The sequence below is a fragment of the Musca domestica genome, unplaced genomic scaffold (genome assembly GCF_030504385.1).
Source record: "Musca domestica strain aabys unplaced genomic scaffold, Musca_domestica.polishedcontigs.V.1.1 43, whole genome shotgun sequence".
Taxonomy (NCBI): domain Eukaryota; kingdom Metazoa; phylum Arthropoda; class Insecta; order Diptera; family Muscidae; genus Musca; species Musca domestica.
This window is the reverse complement of record NW_026712332.1, coordinates 277,016-300,204: the sequence shown is the minus strand read 5'-3', so window position 1 is coordinate 300,204 and position 23,189 is coordinate 277,016. Positions and strand designations below refer to the sequence as shown.

The 23,189-nt window shown below is 35.0% G+C and overlaps 1 long non-coding RNA gene across 1 annotated transcript; it reads left to right on the top strand.

Moving 5' to 3' along the window:
* Window positions 1-12,211: 12,211 nt before the first annotated feature.
* Window positions 12,212-16,005, top strand: LOC131804420 (uncharacterized). The gene is made up of 3 exons (XR_009343125.1): window positions 12,212-12,348; window positions 12,412-12,724; window positions 15,853-16,005. It is a non-coding gene; the product is annotated as an uncharacterized LOC131804420 (long non-coding RNA).
* The last annotated feature ends 7,184 nt before the right edge of the window (window positions 16,006-23,189 follow it).

Genomic DNA, 23,189 nt, shown 5'->3' with positions numbered 1-23,189 from the left:
GGTGATCGAAACTTAGTGCCAACCTTGCTTTCGAAAATACTACAGACACAATAGTCCAACGGATTGGAGTCGGAGATTTTGGTGGCCATTGTGCGCTGAAAATGAAGCGAGGAACCTCATTTTGTAACCTTTCTTGGGTGGCGCGTGCTGAGTGCGATGGTGCTGAGACCTGCTGGGATGTCCAAGGACTGCGGCCAAAATGTTTGCGTGCCCTAGGTTATAAACACCCTCCAGAATATTTTCGCGATAATATTCGGCACTTATTCTGATGTCAAGGTCGAATAATACTAGCGGAGAGAGACCATCGGCTGTTATGGCGGCCCACACCATCACCATGGCCGTGGCTTGAGTTCTGGTGGCCAACCGAAGGCGCATATTTTCAGTTGACCTCTTCGGCAAGTAAACACGATAATTTTGTTTGTTTATAACTGCTGGACAACGAATGTTTTCTCATCGGAGCGGAGAAACCCAAATTCGGCAGTTCACCACTTTCGGTCAAGCGAAGCAACTCTTAAGATCTTTCGTGTCTAGTTCTGTTGCAGTGTAAGTTTTTGCACTTTTTGGAATTTTAATGGCTTTACCCCGAGCTCATTTTTCAATATTTGCCGAATGGAATACTGCGATATGTTCAGCTAACGAGCCATTTTTCGGCCACTGCGACGCGGGTTTCGATCAAGTCGCTTCTTAACTTTTCGAACCATTTCTGCTGATGTTGCTGTTTTCCTCTGTCCACTTTCTTTATGCCGGGCTACGGTAGTTTCACGCTCATCAGGGATGGTAAGAGACTTATTCACATTTAAATGCTGGGGTGCTCTAACGATAGCCACTTGTGGTTTTTTTCTGGAAAATTCTCACCAAAGTGCTTATGTACGCTTGTAAACAATATAGGGATCTGTCACTGAAATAACTTTTACAGCTGTCGGACGAGTGGCTTAGAAGTGTCAGCTTTCTGAAATTGGTTACAGTTTTTTCATCTTACCCTGTATAAAGAGTTCTCCGCAAAGATCTTTCCTATAAACTGCGAACGCAAACTAATTTAAAGCAAAATTCGGATAAAAATTCTGATTAAAATTACCGGTGCAGTTATATAACCCCTATACCAAAATGTGGACCTATATAATGCATTGACATTCCAAAAGTCCTGCTCACCTAACACACATCTGAGTAAAATTTTATCAACCGTTCGAAAGCTTAAGGGATTTCTACAGACGGATGGACGAATATCGCTAAATCGACACAGAATTTTATGCGATCAAAAATATATACTTTATATTTCGAGGTGTTACAAACGGTGGAGGATATAAAAATAGAGCTCCAGAATATATTTGTTCTTTAAACTGAAATTACTAAAACCAGCAACTTTTAGTTTTCGTCCTAAGTTTTCACATTCTCAAGAAAAATGTTATACTGAAATTGATATTAGGAGAAATTCTTGCAGAAAACGGAAAATCGTCAAAATTGGGTTTAAAGTTGTTTACGAGCTCGCAAGACTTTCTCGTTTTTGCCATCTTAGAATGTAAATTTCCGATAAACATGTAAATACATTGAAATGCATCAAATCTATCAAAAAAAAAAAAAAAATAAATTTTCATCCAATTATACCGACATTTCCCCATAAAATTCGTAGATAGAATATTCAATAAAGTGTTTGAAGTTTTCGGCACTTTGTTGCGCTTGATCTTGTATTAGTGTATGAAAGTAAAACCGTCGTATGTGTGTGTGATGTGTCTTTGATATGTCACTTTTGATGGAGCCTTAATGTGAAGACAACAACAACTCACACTTTGTGCGAAGATAAATTAATGTTTCATCATTTCAACATTCCTAATCTATTTGATTATTTATCTATTCAATGTTGGAGAAATAAATGACAAAGTCCTTTTGACGAGTAGACAGCTTTTTCGTTTCTCGAAATCACTCAGAGTGTGTCGACTTGGTGCAAATTTAAGGCGATAAATTTAATGAGTTGTGTTGTGGTAGGATTCTTTAGCAATTTGGTCTTTGGTTTTGACCTTCAATTTTAATGCATTACCGATTTTTTAAAAATATTTTACTATATAATTATTTACTTGAAAATTGAAGCTTTTAATGTTGGAACTAGTAGAACCATTTCGAAAAATTTCTTCCAACATTTGATTATATGGGCCGTACTATTAATACAAATAAGTATTTCATGCATTTTTTAGAACTTTATTTATTTTTTTCGTTTTTCTATTTAACTACAGATTTATGTAGGAGCTATATCCAAATCTGAACAGATCTCTACAAAATTTGCCAAAAGTATTTTTGGGCAATATCTGACATCATCTAGCGAAGGTCTTTGGAATGTATATCAATATATAACAACGTGGGATATACGAAAAATTTACCAGAGACTATGGGACCTATTGCCATGAACAATACCGTTGACAAATGTGCCTGATATCATCCATTCACCAAATTTTGTTGACCGTTCTGTTATATGGCTGCTATTCGAAAACGTGGATCTGGATAGACAAGTATTTTGCAACCGAAGATGGAACCTGTTACGAACTCCGATAAACACCGTTAAATAATGTGTCTAAAATCGTCCAAGAGGAGGATTATGGATTTTTAGTTAAGACATATATAATTTTGGTGTTTATACCTTACTAGGGTTATATTGCTGTTGAAGAGGATCGGTGCCACAACAACTTATCAATATCAACAAGTAAAAAAACTGTGAGTTCGGCCGGGCCGATCTTTGAATACCCTCCACCATTAGGTATACATTTGGCAATTTTCAAAAAAAAAAAAAAAAAAACAAAAAAAATCCGTTAAAAATTTTGTTAAAATCTTAAAAATGCCTAATGTAGCCGTATATTTAGGGTCCATACGACGAGGAAGAATTGCATAGGCAACTTTTGTCATAAGCTATTACAATATTCAAATGCTAAACTTGAAAAAGACGTGGACCTACATGACCAATTTTCTGTCTTGCGCTGTAGTATCTATTACGAACTTTAAATTTTAAAAAATTCCGGTAAATAATGTCGCTAAAATCATCAAAATACCGAATATCGGGAGGTACCGTTAGATGGGGGCTATACGAAGACGTGGACCTGCATGGCCCATTTTCAATACCAAAAGTCCTGCAGACATAATACACATTTGAGTAAATTTTTATCAACCTACTTCATTTCGTTCGGAAGTGATTTCCACAGATGGACAGACGGATAGGAGGACAGAAGGACGGACATTGCTAAATCGACATTTTATGCTGTTCAAAAATATATATACTTTATGGGGTCTAAAATGTATGTTTCGAAGTGTTACAAACTTTATAAAATTGTCTACATCCGTCTAGGAGAAAAACAAGTACAAACAATATGTAGGCAAATGAAAACCGGTTCTACAATCAAGTGCATGAGGGAGTAAAGCTGTGGTACGAGACCCTATAAGGGCACCATATTCACAAGAGCTTAGACAGGTGAAGGGGATTGAACAACTGACCAACTAGAGTGAGTTTCCCGTACGCCTCCCAGCAACATGACTTTCATCCATAGAAGTCTTCCAGGGTACTTCGGAAATGGAAATAGTGTAAATATTAGAATGCCGTTCTGGAAAGCCAAGACAAACCCATGGTTTTGGAGTCCGATCTAGGATCTCCCTATTTAAACGAGGAAGTTGCCCAAAACAAGGGAAGCCACAGGTCCTGATTATGTGCCGCTTCCACATCGCTACCCAGGACCATTCCATAGTGGAATGTATATTTTAATAATAATAAAACAATGCACCAAGTTACTCTCCTTACTCAAGCTACTGACATAAACCACTGTGACGCACCTTGTACACCGTGAGCACACCCAGCAATGGCGAAAATCGTGACGTTACAGAATATACCTATAAGGGTCTAATATGGAGTTACAAACGAAACAACAAATTTAAATTAATCTCCATAAAAAGAGGAGGATACCAAAATGGACCGAAATAAATTCCACCTAATTGTTGTTTTTCCACTATAGTATAGGGTAAGTGCGCCTAAGTTCGGCATGTCCCAGTAGTCGGCAGTTTTGAAATTTAATCTTAAATACCTAAGAATAGAATTGACAAAATAATGAAATAATTGCAAAAAAACGTCAACAGTGTTCTCTGCTCTCTTTCTGTAAAAAAAAAAAAACATTGATCTCCGATCATTTATTACGAGAGAATAACGGTTTTCGTCAGTGAGTGTCTTCCAACGCGTGCTATAGTGCTTGTTTGTAAAGAAAAAAATAGTGGTGACGTCAACTTAATAATCGAGTTAAGTAAATTAAATTTAATAATTTTGGAATCAGAAATATTTTATAATAGTCAATAGCAGTCTAAAGATCATTTTATAACTTAAAAACATACAAATCAAGCATTTTTCCGTTATATTGTTTAATGACGACATTAGGAACCGAAAAAAAGAGATTTGCCAGTAGTGAGCAGGAGGTGCGAATACTAGAAAATTATCATTTTTGACCAATTTCACCAAAACTTGAGAAAAGTATTAAAAAATAATGCAAAAACTACTCAAATAAAAAAATAGTTTTGAGTCGGCAGTTGCTTTTATTTGTGTTATTTGACCAACTTTTCTAAGTTAAGTAGGTTTTTGAATCAACTATTTGACGTTTAGATAGCGGTGGCCTTTTTTAGAAAAATGTTTGCTATCTAAAGGAAAAATATCAATTCACAAATTCCAAATATAAGAAAGGTACTTTTTTTAATCTTATTTTTATTTTAATTGAAAATCCATATGAATGTAACCATACTATTTCTGATTTTCTACCTATATTTGGTTTAGAATGATAATTAGATAAAACACTATTTAAAAACAAAATAATTTTAAAATTCTGGATTAAACTGTGAATTAGTAATAGGGTAAGTGTACCAGTAGTTGGCACTTTTAGGATTTTCGCGTTTTTAATCGCTCACCATTCTGAGTGGAACTTTTCAATTATTACAAAGTTAATTTATTCAGATTCGAAATTTTGTATAGTTTTTGTAATAATAAATAAAGTTTTAATAACTTTTTATTAAATTTCATAAATTTGTAGTTTTATTAAAAAAATGTTTTTTTGCCAGTAGTCGGCACCACTTTCCAATTGGCGGTATGGCATGTTCCAACTGTCGGCAAACCCATTTTTTTGTAAGAATAATTAATAATAATAATAAATTAATTCATTATTAAAATATAATATTTTTGTTTAGTTAAACTGATTTGACGTCTTTATTGTACTTTTCTTAAGAATATGGATTATTGAGGACCTTCACAGACAAAAATTTAATTTTTATTAGAATAAATCATCTTTTCTTAGCGAAATTGTACACAAAGATAGCTGGCAATATATTTGAAGTAAACAAAATACATTTAGTTGTAAAAGTTTCATTTATTTGGGCTTAAAAATAAAAGTGCCGACTATTGGGACATGCCGAACTTGGGCAGCATTGTTTTATACTATTTGAAATCAAAAAATATACAAAATAATATTTTTTTACTGAGATACCATATTCCGACTACTGGTAAATAGACATGCCGAGCATTGGAAAATGGTGCCGACTACTGGAAAAAACTAATATTTTAGTAAAATTGTAAATTTTTGCCAATTAAAAAGGCTAATTCAATTTTTGTTTATTACTTCGAAAACTAAACAAAATTTGAAAACTGAACAACTTTATTTTTCTGCAATTAAAAGATTTCACTCAGAATATTAAAAGATTGAAAAATCGAAAATCCTAAAAGTGCCGACTACTGGTACACTTTCCCTAACTTACATATTTGCATACATTTTTTTTTCATTTTAACGCGACACTAGGATGTTTGGAAATGGAATTGGAAAATGGAATTGGAACATATAGGTTTATGTTTAGGTCCCCAGACTCTACAGGGTGAGATGAAAAAATTGCAACTAATTTCAGACTGCTGTCATTTGTAAGCCACTCGTAAGAAATTATTAATTTTGGTGAGAATATTCCAGAAAAAAGTTATTCGTGATGGAATCCAAGGGTGATAGTGTGATTTGTTTATATTTGGCTGGAAAACCAAAATAGCTACTGGTAGCGTAGCCCGATGTCAGGGAAGTAGACAGAAGAAAACAGCAACATTCGCAGAAATGGTTCGAAAAGTAATGAAGCGAATTGATCGAAACCCGTGTCGCAGTGGCCGAAAAATGGCTCGTGAGCTGAACACATCGCTATATTCCATTCGGGAAATATTGAAAAATGAGCTCAGGGTAAGGCCATTGAAATTCCAAAAAGTCCAAGAACTTACATCGCAACAGAAAGACAATAGATTCAAAAGAGCTAAAGAGTTGCTTCGCTCGGCCGAAAGTGGTGAACTGCCGAATTTTGTTTTCTCCGTTGTCCAGCAGTTTGTAAACAAACAAAATGATCGTGTTTACTTGCCAAAGAGGTCAGCTGAAAATGTGCACCTTCGGTTGGCCACCAGAACTGGACTATTGTGTCTGGATTATTTTGGAAAGCAAGTTCAGTACTAAAAATTACCAAAGTGTCGATCACCTCAAGCAAGCGCTTCGCCGGGAATGGGCCAAAATACCGCAGAGCAACATTCAGGCAGCGTGTGACAATTTCATTGGACGTTTGAAGGCCATAATTCGTGCCAAAGTTGACCTATTCGAACAAATCTCAACTTATTCTAAATTTGATGCTATTTCCGAAATTTTTTGCTTTCATTTAAAATTATGGCTTTTGACTTTGTTACAGTTGTTTATCTTACCCTGTATATCGCTATAACACCTGATTTTCGGGATTTTGAATTTTTAAAATATCAATTTTCCCAATTCCCATCCTATTAGCTTTAATTTGACCTTTGGTGGTTTCCGCTCTATAAACAGTTCAGCCTGTTCGAAACTAGCCTTGCTTTTTACCTTTTGACAAACACGGCTGTATAAACTTATAACTGAGTGTTCCTTGTTGTTCAATGCTTGTGGTTTAAAACTTCAAAGATCCAATCCAATGTCCCACCCACCAACACGGAGTCCTTTAGCAACTTTCCAAAATTCGAGTTCTCCCCCTTTCGTCTCGTTTACATTGTTGTTTAAACGTATTCATGTGTTTTATACACATTTAATTAAGGGTAATTTAGTATTTTTGTATACTAATTGTATGCAGCAACATATGTTGCCTCCAACATGAATTTTAATCCTCCGTTTTCAATTTATTTAAGAAAATAAAAAAGAGCAGTGTCATCAGTTAATTATTGCGAATAACCTGCTGGTAACATGTGTCCTTTTTTAATTTCCATATAAATTGAAATAAAACTGGAGAATATTATTTTTTAATGGAATCAAACGCTTTTTTATGCTTAGATAAGCCAAATTCTTTGAAATCCCATCGTTTTTTCCCAAACATTACGCTTTGATTTTATTCACACAATTCTCCATTCCCCTGGGTAATGAAAGGGTCAAATAATTCCATTTCACAGTTCAGCGACCGTTCTAATCTCTGGTGAAATACAATCCAAAAAAACACAAAACTACGGATAGGGACTGAGTGTAGAGCAAATGCGAACTAAATTAATAAAATTATGTACAAAATTATGTTTTTTGACATCAAAGGACTTTGGTTTTTACAGCAACAACAGCGATAGCGACAGCGAATGACCCAACAGAAAAACCTGCTTACGCATTTGCGGAATGTGAACGAACGTGTGACAGAGAGAATAAAGAACTAGCTGGCACATCAAAGGACACACTGAAATCCTTTAATTTGTACAATATTAATAAAATAAAAGGCGATAATAAATTCACCGAGTAGAACACAAAAGCAAAACGAAACAAGCTAAAAATACACATAAAAATAATGGTGCAACATTCAAAATACGGGTTTGTTGATGTTGTCGGCGGATTTGTTCCAGAGACATGGCGTACCTACCTTTGTGCAGTACCCAAATCCATTTGCTATTCATAAAGAGATGGCTGTAGATCTTTGACTGATGACGCTGACACTGATGATGTTGATGATGCTGGACGGCAGTACTGTTTGCTGGTCTGTTGGCCTGTTTGTTTGTTTGAATTTCGTTTTAAAACACTCGGTTTAGGAATTCAATGAAACACAATGTCCGCATTTGCCCCCAAAGCGTAAAGCATTGCAGTTGGTCTTCTTGTTGTTGTTTTATTTATTTATTTTTTCTGTTAGTTTTTCTTATATTTTTTTGGTTGTGGACTTGTTTATTTCTTTACTTTATGCTCTTTGCATTATTCAGATATAGACAGAAGATGGTTTTCATTTGGGCGCCAGCTGGATATATCCGGTTGTTTATTCAAAAGGACCATAGCTTGTCCATATTTATTCAAAAGGTTAAATATTTTCATGTCATTGCATCCTTTTGTGTATTATTCTTTATTTCGTTTGAGATTTTCTTTTCAAAATACTTTCGCTATCAACTCGATAGGGGGATTGTTTAAAGTGTCACTTCGTTTTACTTTATGTTGTGCGGGTTTCTTGACATTGTTTTTTAAATAAATTTTCTTCAATTTTTTGTTTACAAACTACGAATAAAGAATTGTATGAAAATAGACGATTACATGGTAGATTATTATTATTACCATGGACGATTATTTCAATGAAACCAAATACACAATACAAATTTAGTATAGATGGTTTCAGATTTTGTGCAGTTGGTAAAAAAAACAAGTAAAAAGCAGCAAACTGTTATATGGAGTCGTATAGTCTCCATTGACCTGCTTCCGCTTTGTCATAGGCTGTAGTACCCATTACGAATTCAAATACCAAATTTGAAACAATTCCGCTGAATAATGCCACTAAAATCAATGAGTATTGGGAGGTACCATCATAGGGAGCCTATACGAAGACGTGGGCCTGCATACAAATTTTTTTGTCATAGCCTGTAGCACACATTAAGAACTTCAAATACAAAATTTGAAATAATTCCGCTAAATAATATCACTAAAATCGAGGGTACCGTTATATATGGGCTACACGAAGACGTGGACCTGAATATAAGAAAGAAAAATGGTTCGTAAGCTGAACATAACGCAATATTCCAATCGGCAAATATTGAAAAATGAGCTCGGGGTGAAGCCATTGAAATTCCAAAAAGTGCAAGAACTTACACAGGCACAGAAAGAAAATAGACTCAAAGAGCTAAAGAGTTGCTTCGCTCGGCCGTAAGTGGTGAACTGCCGAATTTGGTTTTCTCCGATGAGAAAACATTTATTGTCCAGCAGTTTGTAAAAAAACAAAATACTTGCCAAAGAGGTCAGCTGGAAATATGCACCTTCGGTTTGCCAGTAGAACTCAAGCGCCGGCCATGGTGATGGTGTGGGCCGCCATAACAGCCGCTTTCCGCTCGAACAAATCAGAATAAATGCCGAATATTATCGCGAAAATAAATGCAAACATTTTGGCCGCAGACCTTGGACAATCCAACAGGACTTAGCACCATCGCACTCAGCACACGCCACCCAAGAATGGTTACAAAATTAAGTTCCTCGCTTCATTTCCAGCGCACAATGGCCACCAAAATCTCCGGATACCAATCCGTTGGACTATTGTGTCTGAAGTATTTCGGAAAGCAAATTTGGCTCAAAAAATACCAATGTGTCGATCACCTTAATTCGTTTCCAAGGTGCCCAATTCGAACAAATCTAAACTTATTCGTTCAGTAAAATTGAAAAAAAAATTTTTTGATGTTTGACTTTGTTGCAGTTGTTTTATCTCATCCATACCATTTGATACGGACACAACAAGACTTATCAAAATAACGGTTTTAGGCACTAGGTCTCAAAGGACCAAATTCGTTTGGAGTCAATCTAGTGGTGTCTTCCTGAATATGGTCTGAATGGTAGATCTAAGTGTCATTTAGAAACGTCTACATCTAAGTGTCATTTAGAAACGTCTAACCCTTATAAAATGCGAAACTAGTCAGATACTTCTTAAAATTTCTATCAATTGTAGATCTAATACAAATGTGGAATACATCGGTTTATGGGATATATATGGAAAATCGGCAGAGGGTATTAATTCGTTTTGTGATCTAATTTTTCCACGGCCTTTTTTCAATTTGATGCCTTAAAGTTCCATAAAATATCGTTTATGACAAAAAGTGTAAAAGAAAGAATAAACATTCTAAACAAAATTTCACTACAGATCTTAAAAGTAAGGAGTTACCTCGAAATATGAACTTTAATTGATGTATGCTGCGATGACCACTTCAAAACTTTCGCAAGGGCCTAATCGATTGGCAAATATGGCCAAGACCCTGGAAAATAACAAAAATCCAGCATTGTCTTTATATAAGGACTAGTGCTATCAAATTCATTTGGAGTTTTCACAGCCTAGTTTGCATTTATTAACTCCCAGAAGTAATAAAAAATGCGGCGAATACGGAAAAAAAATTTTTCTCAAAAAGAAAATAAATAATAATAATAATTTTTTTTTTATTAGTAAATTTAAAAAAAATCAAATTTTTCTCTACAAAAACTAATAGGCCAACAAAATTAAATTGAATACCATTTAGAATGATTTTGGAAACTTTCAAAAAAAAAAAAATAATAACCGTTAAAAATTCTTCTTGTAAAAAAATCCTGTGAATAAATTATCTAAAATCATCAACCGTTATATGGGGTCTATACGAAATCCTGGATTTGCAAAGGCAATTTTTGTCTTAGGGTGTAGTACCTATTTGGAACTTCAAATACGTAACTTCAAACAATTTCGGTGAATATTGTACCTAAAGTCGTCAAAGTACCGAATATCGGGAGGTACCGTCATATGGGGGCTACACGAAGACGTGGACCAGCACAGACATTTTTCTGTCTTAGACTGTAGTATCCATTTTGAACTTCAAATACCAAATTTGAAACATATCCGGTGATAAATGTCGCATAAATCACAAAATTACCGAAAAAAGGGATTTACCATAACATGGAGGCTATACCAAAACGTGGACCTACATAACCCATTTCCAATACCAAAAGTCCTGCAGACATAATTTACATTTGAGTAAAATTTTATTAAGCTACTTCGTTCGGAAACTAGAATGATTTCCACAGACGGACGGACATCGCTAAATCGACATAGAATTTTATGCTGATTAAGAATATATATATACTTTGTGGGGTCTATAATGTATATTTCGAGGTGTTACTAACGTAATAACATAACATAATAACAATAATAATAAATTTAATATACCCTCCATACTATGGTGGAGGGTATAAAAATATTTCCAACAAAAAAATATATTTCCAAAATTTTTATATAATATTTTTCCGCGGCCTTTTTTTGAGCTGATGTCTGAAGCTGACAAAGAAGAAATATTCTACACAACATTTCACTATAGATCTTAAAAGCAGGGTTTACCTTTATGTAAGGACTTTACCAAAAGTGTATCGGCACAATTGACCAAATTTTTAAACCAATAATTATTGAAGTAATAAAAGGAGCTGCTAGATTTGCCTTATATTTGTGTGCTGGTATTTCAAATCCTTTATTCCTATTACCAGCTGCTATTTTACTGTAGCTTGTATATCCCTTCAATACATACCTTCCATGGTACGAACTATGGAGTGTACGCGCTCCCTACTTTTTGGGGAAGTGCCCCCTCGGTCAGCAGGAGCGGGTAAGAGTGGCGTTGGGATCGAACAAAAAACTGCAAAACACTCTATTAATTCTTAATGCTTCATATTAAATGTAACGAAATATATCCCAAAATATTGGGTTCTCTTTGTACGTATTTTTTGTTTTGTTTTTTGATTGTGTGACGTGTTGTGTCGTCCTGTTGAAACCAAATGTGTTAATGTCCTACTCTTAATCTTTTGTAAACTCGTTCAACATGGCCCGGTAACGATCACCTTTGACTGCTCAAGGACTCTATTTGAAGGACTGAAAAATATTTTCTTTGGGAATTTTGATTTACCAAAAAAGTATTAAATTTTTCGAAAACAAAAAAGAATTTTTTACAAACATAAAATTGATGTTAATTTTATACCGTAAATATTAAGTATAAAACTATATCTTTTGTATAAAACTATATCGCAATCACTTTTCCCAAAAATCGGTGTATATAAAACGGCTGGAAGGATTTAAGCAATTCACACCAATTCGGAAGGGTCTCTTGGCAGAAAAGGATAAACTCTAAAAATATCCATAAAAATATGTCAATAAAAATGTGAATAATTAAATTTTTTTACATTACATTTGTCATATTTTTTGTCATACGAGATTTTTCCAATTTGACTTTCTGTTAAAAATTTAAAATTTTGTAATATTTTTTGTTTTGGTTTTGAAAGCGAAGAAAATCTAATTGGTGCACAATAAAATGGTAGCTGCGGCTTCGAACCTAAATCGACCAACACATCTTTGTGGAGCTAATATCAAAACGTAGGCCTTCTTAATTTTTATGCAAAATTTCATACAATAAGAATAAAAATTTATAAATTTCAGCTCATTTGGTCGCATATTGGGTAATTGAGAATCGGGGAAGTGCCGGCCCTCAAGATTTACGGAATTTGATCAATATCACATCAAATAGTGGATTTATATCCTCTGAGAAGCTGAAACGCTAAAATACTAATTTGATTGGAAAATGAAAAACAATGCATCAAAATTCGAACTGGTCGCGTGAGGAATTTCTGGATATACCGTTGAATAAGTAGCAAAAACATGCAAAATTTTGAGTGTCAGAGGGGAGAAGCGAGTGCTATATGAGGGATAAACCTGAACGGGGACTGATATACCTCCTTTAATATTAATCATCGTAAGTAATAAATATCTAACTTAAATATTCTACCTTCTGTCGTGATCTCAAGATGCTAAGTTTTTAAGTATCAAACATTATTCATCTTTAATGAATCATGTGATAGACATATTTACCCCCTCTATCATGATCTAGAGGTACAGGTGGATCGACAGATTTACATAGTGTTATCGATTATAACAATCGCTCTGGGCTCCCAACATATATTTATGGTGTTATGGTAATGTTTGGCAATCTCGACATCATGAGGTCGTTAATTTAGTGCTACCGTTTAGGGTGATTTTAATAAAGGCTATATCTTAGTCGATTCCTATTAAACTCGGCTGAAGTAAATGTATATTTCACGAAGCTTCTCATACCAAATAGCATTGCTAAATGAATTGTAAATCGGAAGAAACATTGGAGAAAACAACATGAAATGTTGTTTTTGTCGATAAAATCATTTTCAGTGACGAGGCCCATTTCCATTTTGATGGCTTCGTCAATTGGCAGAATTGTCATATTTGGGGTGAGGGTGCGAATGTTCGAGTAATTTACGAGATGCAAATTCATCCTCAATGTGTCATTAAAATGAGGCAGATCAAGAGCAAACGGCCAATGGTGCTCGGTATCGTGAAATGATAACCATTTTCTTCTTAGAATTGATGAAATGAATGACAGCGCCATGTGTCAATTGTTGCATCAATCATTTCCCCGGTCGTGTTATTTCGCGTTTCGGAGACCAGAATTGGCCGATTTCTACCTAAAGTAGAATACTGTTTTCCTAGCTAAATTTACCGATGCGTCTACCAAGATGCATCTTATTTGGGCTGATATTATACTGTTTGTGAACAAAATGCTTTAAAAACAGACGATGATATATTGGAGCTATAGCGAAATCTGCACCGATTTCGTGAATTTTTGAAATTTGTCAAGTGTATTTCTCGGCAGTATCAACTATTTTCTGCTGAACACTTTATTATGAAGTGAATTCTACGGCTTTGGGGGAATTACATATCGCCGTCGTATGCACTAAAATTCCTATAAATTGACCCCTACGCATTGGAATGGACATGCATAATTGTACTCAAAATGTGATTTTATAAAGATTCTTCAAATGGACTAAGGGAATTTTCTTTTACATATTAAAATAAAATGAAACGAGTAAAATAGTTGTAAGTTCGGATGGAAGAACTTTGAATAACCTCCACAATTTGGAACGAGTTTTGCAATTTAAAAAAAATCCGCTAAAAATTCTGTTAAAATTTTAAAAACAAAGCCATTATAATATTGCGAAACTTAAAAAAAACCAGTAAAAAAACATAAAGTCGGCAGGGCTGAATTTTTAATACCTAGATATTTTTTTTTATATCTGAATTCAAACTTGTTTCACCTTAAACTTAATATACTAGTAAGAACATTGGCATAATGCAATTAAGTTTATCAAAAACCCATGAAGTGAGCGAAGCCGTTATATGGGGCCATACCAAAACGGGAACCTCTATAGAAAATTGTATATTTCAAGGATTGTCATCTATCAAATACCAAATTTGAAAACAATTATGTGCGTATTTGTGACTAGGAATATCAAAATACCGAATATCGGTGGGTATAGTTATATGTGCGCTTTAGAAAAACGTAAAACTAAATATTCAATGTTCTAACACCGGGCTAGAACCCATTATGACCTACAAAGACCATGTTTCAGACAAATCCGTGTGGCAAAAATCATCAAATACCATACATCGGTAGGTACTGTTGTATGGGGTCTACAAATGCCAATTTTTATCAAAGTATCGAATATCGAGAGGTACCGTTATATGGGGGTTATACCAAAACGTGGATCTATACATACAATGTTTCGTCACAAGAGCAAGAATATATCATGACCAAAAAATTCCAATTTGTAGACAAATCCGCGAAAAAATATGTGACAAAAATAATTAAAATACCGAATATCGGGAGCTACCGTTGTATGGGGGCTATACCAAGCTAGAACCCAGCACGACCTACAAAGACCAATTTTTAGACAAATCCGTGAAAAAAGTGGCAAAAATGGGGTCTATACCAAACGTGGACCTATACCTTCAATGTTTCGCCACACGAGCTAGAACCCATTATACCATACAAAAATAATCAAAATACCGAATATCGCGATTTACTGTTATATGTGGGCTATACGAAAACGTGGACCGATATATCTCATTTTCAATACCAACCATCCTAGATACAATACAATTTTTTCTGCCAAATTTTGAAGGTCTACGTCAAATAACGTGGGCTGTATCGTGATTTCAACAGACGGATAGACAGAGAAACAGACGGACATCGTTAACTCGACTTAGAATTTTGTACTGATTATGAATCTATACTTTATACTATAAATATTTAGGGTTGTTACAAACAAAATGACAAAGTTAATATAGTCTCCTTACCAAGGTAGAGGGTATTCAAATCGGTGAATAATGTAGCAAAAATCATCAAACTACCGAATATAGGTGGTACCATTATATGGAGGCTATACCAAAACGTGGACCTGCACAGACAATTTTCTATCGTAGAATGTAGTAAATATTACGAACTTCATATGCCAAATTTAAACAATTCCGGCCAATAGTTCACTTAAATCATCATAATACCGAATATCGGAGGTACGGTTATATGGGGGCTATACGAAGACGTTGACATGTACAGACAATTTTCTGATTTAGGCTGTAGCATCCTTTACGAACTTCAAATACAAACTTTGAAATAATTCCGGTAAATAGTGTCGCTGAAATCATCAAAATAACGAATATCGGGAGATACCGTTTTATGGGGGCTATATGAAACGTGGACCTACATGGCCCATTTATGAACTTAACCTGCCTACTGGCAAACGGAATGACATAGTTTATATACCCTCAATAGTATGGTGGAGGTTATAAAAATCGTTCGATCCTATCTCTTTCTATGAGGCAAATATTCTCTTGTTCTGAGACAGACTGACGGACTTCGCAAGATCGACTCCAAATGTCCTGATATGAAATTTGTTCGAAAAGACTTAATACCTAAGCCCGTTATTTCTATGAGGCACTTTTTGGCAATATTAAATGATACACCCTCTGTACGCATAAAAGATATAATTTTTTATCAAAGTTCATTTTCAGCCCTATGGATAAAAGGTACACAACTCCGGCCACCAAAATTCAAAGATAACAATTGATCATATATATGTTCAGCAGATATCTGATACTCTTGATAGTCCCATTGGATTTGTATAACCCTGAATTTTATTAAAAAAAGCACAAATTGTTTATATTCAAATTTCTTTTTTTCCGATTAATGCATAATCCTTATGGTGACATTAAATACCATCGCCATTATTATCTTAAAGATCATTTTGCACTTATTAAAAAAAAATTCAAAAATATTTTCTGTTTCCCTTAAACTCAATCCCTTTTGTGGTTATTCCATTGTACCAACGTGTAATTCCATTTGCCTTTTTTTTTTTTGCCGTTTTTTTATTATTTTTACAAACTGCGACATATCACCGAAGTTACACACAAATCAATTCACTTTCACATTTCGCCACATATTTCAATTCCATTCAAATGGGGTTTCTATATATTTTTTGGTGTGTGTGTGTGTGTTTTTTCTTTTTCTTATATTTTTCCTTTTTCATTGACACACTTTTCCCCATTTTGTGCATTCATTCATTTCGATGGTGTGGCACTGCATCCATTCTCCATTTGTGTTATTATCTTCTGCTGCTGCTGCTGCTGCATGTTTTCACTTTCGTTTTATTTGTTTGCTCAACTTGACTATTGACACCATTTTGCCACATAAATTTCAACCTCATTTTTTTCATTGGAGAACACATTGTTAAATCTTATTTTATTTTCTTTTTGTGTGACAACAACAACAAAAACAACAACAATTGCATTTGTTTTTTTTTTTTGTATTTGCCTTTACATTTTGCACTATTTGTTTTCATTTGACACTTAGCCTCTGGCATCTGGAATGCGCTGGCACCAACAAAAAAAAAAGGATATCTCAATTAAGGATATTAATGAGCGAAGAGACAGTGGTATTTGCCTTCACTTGAAGAGACTTTTTAATGGCAGCATCTCCATAGATTTTTTAAAAGACACACTCAATTTAAGTATGAATTACCATAAACTAGACCAGATAATGATCCACTCGATGTTATCCTTGAATTTCTATTTCAAATTAAGATGAGCGTTACGTTTTAATGTTTCCTTTTTGTTTTCATTCACGACAAACTTGACACAAGTATGTTACTACACACAAGGAGAGCTGTTGGCTGGTTGTTTGGTCGGCAACAACACCAACGCCATCGACATTAAATCCATAGCATGCGAACGAACCGACTTTCACTGGCAATAAATTTAAATGGCTGAGCTGAACAGAATTCAATTATCCACACAGAGTCTAGAATTCGGTTTGGTAACGACGACCGGCTACGCGCGTTGTGCGTACGTGTATCCTTGAATTCTAAAACGAACTGAAAATATTCTACTGAACTACAAACAGTCACCCAGTTTCGCCAGTCATGAACAGATGGGTAACATGCAGCATCCAACCAGTCCACAGCCATGTTCAATGACTTCTGCAAAAACGGATGAACTGGGCACACAGCATCCACAGAATCGGTTTGATGGGAGCATGCGCTGTATCAGAGATGCCCAGCTGATTTACTCTTGAGTGAGTTTTATTTGGTGACTGTTACTGTAACAGAGCTGTGGTTGGTCATACTTGGTGACCGGATAGTGGATAATATGCAATTGTGCGTATTTTGTAATTGTCGATGACACCTGTGCGCTGCATGCCCACTTGTTTTTAGTGACTAATGCATTTTTTATCCATTCTCAATGTTAGGAAATCTACATGGCCCTTCGTGTTTGAACAAATAAAACACATACATGTTTGATCAACGTGAAATGTGGCCCGTTTGTCTTCCATATGGCCGAGCGGTCTTAAAGGAATTAAAAATGGATAGCATTGATATATTCAGTAACTTAGAGACTTTTAAGATATCCCTCGAGCTACAAAATATCTTTAATTACACTGTGCGACAAGAACAAATGAAAACCTTAAACCCTTTAATACCCTCCACCTCAGGGTAAAGGAAACATTTTTATATAAAAGTATCTGAATTCAAGAACTTTAAACTTCATATAATGCAGTCGAACCTATAAAAAACAAGAGTGAGTGAGGCCGTTATATGAGCCCATAACAAAATGGGAACCCCTGTAGACAATTCTATACTTCTAGGATTGTTATCTATCAAATCTTCTAAATATCAAATTTGAAAAAAATTTTGTGGGTATATGTGACTAGGATTATCAAAATACCGAATATCGGTGGGTATCGTTATATGTGCGCTATAGGAAAACGTGGAACTAAATATTCAATGTTTTGCCATCGGGCTAGAACCCATTATGACCCACAAATACCAATTTTAGACAAATCCGGGCTGGTTCCGTTATATGGGGGCTTATACCGAAACGTGGACCAATACATACAATGTTTCGCTACACGAGGCAGAACCTATTATTAAAATGTGGCAAAAATCATCAAATACCGAATATCGGGAGGTACCGTTATATGGTGGCCAAACCAAAAAACTGATCTATACATACAATGTTTCGCCACACGAGCTAGAACCTATTATGACCCACAAATACCAATTTTTAGACAATCCGTGAAAAAAAATGTTGCAAAAATCATCAAAATACCGAATACCGGGAGGAAATGTAATATGAGGACTATACCAAAACGTAGACCGATATTTCTCATTTTCAGTGCCAACCATTCTAGACACAATACAAAATGTTCTGCTAAATTTTAAATTCGCTCTACGTCAAATAATTTGATTTCAACAGGTAGTCGGACAGACGGACATCGTTAAATCGAATTAGAATTTTATGCTGATTGCGAATATATATTCTTTATGGGGTCTACGACGAATATTTAGGGAGGGTATAAAAACAATCGATATGTATATATACATATATGTATAAAAGAGTAGGGTGACAAACTGATTGATTCATCAACGCCCTGACGAACCTGGTTGAAGCTAGAATCTTGAAATTTTATGTGGCTCAATGTTGGTGTGCATCGGTGAAATAAGGCTGGGTTTTTGTAAATTCAAACTATACTCAACGGTACTAAATTCTAAAATTGGAATAAGTGTTGCCGATTGCGTGTAGGATTTGGAATAAATGCGAGGGTGTAGCAATAAGGAGGTGAGATTAGGAAACACACTGTATGCGACAAGTACCAAATGGATAAAATATTTGATAAGTAATGCAGGAAAGACCCGACAATTCTGGGTATTGTTATAGGGATCACTGTGAGTGTGTAACGTTCAGGACGTGGAGGTGGATTTGAAAAATCGTACCATATAGTGAGCGAAAAATACAAATTGGTACTAAATTTTGCATAAGAGAACTAGAATTGTGCATTTTGATATTAAGAGCACTGTTCGCAGGTGGCATTTAGATAAGGAGATACATTTGGAAATTTATACTATAATGCGTAAGAAAAGTACTGAGTGGTAGAATCATGTTACAATGAATACAAGGTAGGCTAACTTTGAAAAAATTGCAAGTATAGAGGTCTACCTGTTTGGGTTGTAATGTCAGAATCACTATCAAAACAAAAAAAAAAAGCAAAAAACTTGTTGCATTGATTTTGAATAAATAGTTTAAAGCCGCGAAACTGAATGAAAGGTCAAAATTTCTTTCAAAATCATGTTCTATATATCTCTTATGGTTTATTTCGCGACAAAAACTGTAGACTTGTCGATACATACGTTGCAATAAGCATTTTGAAAACACCCGAATTTGAATATTTTCTGAACATTTGTTTTAATTATTGAAAAGAATACGCACACATAAACAAATGAAGTTGACAAATTAAGCCAGAAAAATAAAAAAATTGAAATCATATGGTAGTTCTGCCCTACTTGAATTCATTGTACCATGGGTAGAATAAAATAGAAGTAAAAGGGAGTGTTTTCAGAACCATAACTTGTACAAAAAGTACTTAATGTTGATAAATTTAGTATAAAATGTAGGAGGGGTGCTGCAATTATGAGCTATTAGTGTGTTAACAGCTGGAGTGGTCTGCTACATTCCATCTTCACATCATATCTAGAGTTTGTTGAAGTATGAAATGAAGCTTAGATACAAGGTTACTCTTTTTTATATTTTATACGAGTAATGGTTATTAAAATTGTAACCCTCTCGTTGAGGTACTAAAAGGTGTGACCCGATGCTGTCCATTTTTGCAACTGATCTGCACTGATACAACGAGTATTGTACATAATTATATCATGTGAAGAGAGCCGGATGATTATTTCGAGTTTTATAATTGTTTTGGTTATTCAAACTTTACTCTTTGTCGGGGAGGTACCAGAAGGAATGGTCTGAACTCTACCATATCTTCGATATCAATCCAGAAAGATTATACAATAAAAAACCAGTTAAGAAAGTCTTAAAGTCGGGCGGTGCCGACTATATGATACCCTACACCGCTTTGTTAATTTAGTAGAGCTCAACATAACAATTAAAAGTTTTTATAGGAGAATTCCCGCTATGATTATAATTATAATTTAAAGTTCAATGGACTAAATATGCGAAGCATTTCTATCTTTAAATTCGGACTTGTATTGCAATTTGGTGCACAATTAATTTGAAATCGGATAAAGATATATATAGGAGCTATATCCAAAACTGAAGCGATCTCGACTAAATTTGGCAAAGATATTTCTGAGCTGTATTTCATATATTTCCCTAAATATCGTACTTAAGGAGTGCATATTACAGCTGTGTAAAAAACATAACAAATCGGTATGAACAATATATATGGAAGCTATAGCTATATCTGAACCGATCTTCACCAATTTGGCATACTACCTTCTAGACTCAATTCGGTCGTATGTGCCAAATTCCATCCCATTTGAGCAAATATGAGACGTTTGGGGCACAATAAAAAGAAAATCGTACGAAGTTAATATGGGTGCTATATCCAAATCTGAACCCGATCTCGAATAAAATTTAGCAAAGGTATTTCTGAGCTACTTTGATATATTTCCCCAAATATTGTTGTACAGAGTGCATATTACGGCTGCGGAGGACAAAAATAAGAAATCGGATGAACAATATATATGGGAGCTATCGCTATATCTGAACCGATTTCTATCAAATTTGGCATACTTATTTTCAGGCCTAATTTGGTTGTATATGCAAAATTCCATACTATTGGGGCTGATATTACACGTTTCGTGCACAATAAAAAGGAAATCGGAGACGAAAATATATATGGGAGCTATATCTAAATTTTGAACGATTATCTCCAATTTCAATAGGGTTCGTCCTTGGCCCAAACAAATGTTGTTTGGAAAATCGGGTAATAAATGCGACCTGCATTTTGTTCACAAGAATACATGGACAGACGGACGGACTGACATGCATAAATCAACTCAGAAAGTGATTCTATGCAGATCCTCAAAAGTAACTATGGGTCTATCTCGATTCCTTCTCCATGTTACAAACAAATGCCCAAACACATAATACCTGACCTTGTGGTGTAGGGTATAATGATATAAATGTTGCGACGTGCCAGGTTTGGACTATATGGGTAACTTCCTTGACTTTAGACGAGATATGTGATCGTTTTTAGAGAATGTTAGGGTATAGTCGTCCGAATTCCATTTTCATGCTTCATTTAATAAGAAAATCAAAGATTTATATCCAACTTATGGAAAATCATAAATTTCATTTCATCGTGTTGGTTGGCAAGTTATGGCAGATAAAAGTATTGAAAATTGTGACCCTTTGTGAGTGAGGTAACAGCAGGGGTTCACAGATATATATCATCTGCACAACAGATATTGTATTCGCAAAAGTGTTTGTATGTGTGAAATTTGAAGAGTGTTGAATGCTTACTTCGCTTCTTTGATCGTTTTGTTTCTCATAATCTTTAACCTGTGGGCAGGTATCAAAATAAATGTTACGATCTCTACCATCTTTATAACAGATCTTGTGTTGATGGAAAAATTGAGATATACCAAGTCTTGAATGGAATCTGATGTTAATTTCCTTTTATATGAGATTCATTAATATTTAGAATTTTCAGCCATTGTCTTGGAGGTATCAGAAAGAGTGACCGATATATCCCATCTTCACAACTAATCTTTGTTAGTGGAAATAATGGGATGTGTGAATATAAAGAGAATCTGATACTCATTTCGGATTTTATGAATGTTTTGGTTACTGAAAACTTTGACCCTTTATGGGGAAGGTACCAGAAGAAATGGTCCGATCTCTACGGGCTTTTTACCAGATCCTGTGTGATAGAAATATTAAGATGTGCCAAGTCTAAATGGAATCGGATATTAAGTTCGCGTTTTACGAGCTTAATGGATATTCAAAATTTGGCCCTTTTGTGAGTGAGGTACCAGACGGTGTGGACCGATATATTTCATCTTATCACCAGATCCTGGGTTTATAAAATATTGGGTGTTTGAGATTTGAAGACAATCGGACTATTACATTACATTTAATGAGAGTTATAATATTCACAATGTTGAGCCTTTGTGGGGGAGTTATTTATGGAGTGGATCGATATTGTCAATTTTCACACCTGACCTAGCACTGATGCAAATATTACGATTGGCAGAGTTAGGCAAAATCGGATTTCCTTTCTGTTTCTGTGCAAAAAATATTTTTTTACAAATTTCGACCTTTTGTGAGGGAGGTACCAGAAGGAGTGGACCGATATATTCCATTTTCACCCCAGACCTTGAGATAATAAAATTATTAGGATTTTTGAAATTTGGACTCTTACTTCCCATTTTATAAGGGTTGTAATTATTCAAAGGGTCAATGTGGGGGAGATATCTGATGGAGTGGATCGACATTGTCCATTTTCGCACTTGACCTAGCACTGATGAAAATATGAGGATTCCAAAAGTTGGAGCAAAATCGGATTATCCTTTCAATTTCTGTGCAATAAATTATTTTCTTTCAAAATTTTGAAATTTGTGTGGGATGTACCAGAAGGAGTGGACCGATAGGCCCATCTCCGAACTCGATCTAAGCTTGACAATAATATGACGATGTACCAACTTGGATCAAATCGGATACTACCTTCGAGAGTTACCGTGCGCACCAGCCAGACAGACGGACATCGCTATATCGACTCCAAAATCCTGAAACGGATTTTGTCTAAAGAGACCTAGGGTCTAAAACCGTTATTTCGACTAGGCACGTTTTGGCCGTATCAAATGATGTATACCCTCTCTAGCCATATGGCTGAGTGTATAAAAATCAAAAAACACCCGAGTTTTACTCCCAGGAAAGGGGCAAATCTACTTTTATTATTTCATAAGGGTTAGTGGGTCCTTATGGATGCCTGGGAACAGCTGAGCTCTCCTCAGCCGACGAGAAAATATTTCTCTCACAAAAAAATATAT